This window comes from Seriola lalandi, unplaced genomic scaffold (assembly GCF_002814215.2).
Source record: "Seriola lalandi dorsalis isolate HSWRI2012SDOR001 ecotype SW California unplaced genomic scaffold, Sedor1 jcf7180001977328, whole genome shotgun sequence".
NCBI lineage: Eukaryota > Metazoa > Chordata > Actinopteri > Carangiformes > Carangidae > Seriola > Seriola lalandi.
This window is the reverse complement of record NW_019447994.1, coordinates 1-1,430: the sequence shown is the minus strand read 5'-3', so window position 1 is coordinate 1,430 and position 1,430 is coordinate 1. Positions and strand designations below refer to the sequence as shown.

Below are 1,430 nucleotides of genomic sequence, written 5' to 3'. Positions count from 1 at the left end.
TGTGGTGCTTCACTCTTTTTTTTTTCTCTCTTTTATACACACATTCTTGAACATTTGAAGTCACAAAGCAGCTTTTCAGGAAATCTGCGCTCAAGGTCGCTTAAGACATGTTAAACTAAACACAGCAAAGAGTGCTTCAGTGTTTACCCGTTTGACGGAAAAGATTGAAACTAATTTGTGGAAAAGTGAGTGAATCACATCATAAAATAGAGATGTGAGTGAGTGTGTCAGTTTCTACTAACGTTTAAATAGTATCCTTGTATACAGTGTACATGTTGACATTGTGTCTCACTGCAGAGAGCAGAAGAAGTACAGAGTGTTTGTGGTGATTCCTCTGCTTCCTGGATTTGAGGGAGACATCAGTTCAGGTGGTGGAAATGCTATCCAAGCCATTCTGCACTTCACTTACAGGTGAGAGCGTTATCACTCTGCACTTAGCCCACAAACTAGACTTGGACTCTGAGACGTTTCTGATCAGTTGTAGTTGATATGAATTTTTCTCATTTATGGTAAAATGATGGGGATTACAGCTTCCATGTCCTCAAGATCTTTTCATAACTGTGCCTCTGAAACAGCTTCAACAAAAACTGAACATTATAAACCTTTGTGAAGGAGGATTTATTGCAGGACTGTTGTATTAGACTGTATTAGTTTTAGCAAGCTGTACTGTACCCCAAGTGTACTCTGCACATCTAAACAGCGAAGTAGAGGGTTTACTAAAATTGAAAGTTTGAAATTGGAAAATGTGCCATTCCTTTGACTACCATTCATCAGATTTTCAAGACTGTTGTGAATGTGAACTATTGTTCTATTATTTGTCATGATTTATTGTTATATTATTGTCCTATATTGTGTTAATCATTTAATTGTAATACAATTTTAATGCTCTAGGACCATGTGCCGAGGGGAACACTCCATCCTGTCAAGGCTTGGTGAAGGTGAGTTTCCGGTCACTTACCTGCTCTCACTTCAATTCAAAAATGCACCTCCCATCACAAAATGCCGCCTGTTTCCTCTCTAACATGGGTCTCTTTCTTTCCCCTCATGTTGTTCCTTTAAACTGAAGCTGCTTATGCTAGGTATCTGCTCACCAGTCTCCATTTTAATCCTTGACTTCATCTTCTTTTCACATCTAACAGTCCATATGTCCATATGAGTTTCTTCATACATTTTCACTGTATTTTTATATTATCTCTTGTAAGTAACCACTTTGCTTTGTTCCCCAGTTGAAGACAAGTGGGCAGAGTACATCACACTCTGTGGCCTCAGAACACATTCCCAGCTCTCCCAGTCACTTATCACGGAGCTAATCTATGTTCACAGCAAGACCCTCATTGCTGATGATCGCTGCTATATCATTGGTGAGTCTTTGAACTTGAAACTGAGCTGTATTTGAATGTATTTGTGACTTTCAATGTAGTGACGAAGCT

General features: G+C 39.0%; 1 long non-coding RNA gene across 1 annotated transcript; it reads left to right on the top strand.

The window, feature by feature from the left end:
* The first annotated feature begins 15 nt into the window (after positions 1-15).
* On the top strand, positions 16-1,359 carry LOC111657163 (uncharacterized). Its single transcript, XR_002760915.2, has 3 exons — positions 16-411; positions 892-938; positions 1,227-1,359. It is a non-coding gene; the product is annotated as an uncharacterized LOC111657163 (long non-coding RNA).
* The last annotated feature ends 71 nt before the right edge of the window (positions 1,360-1,430 follow it).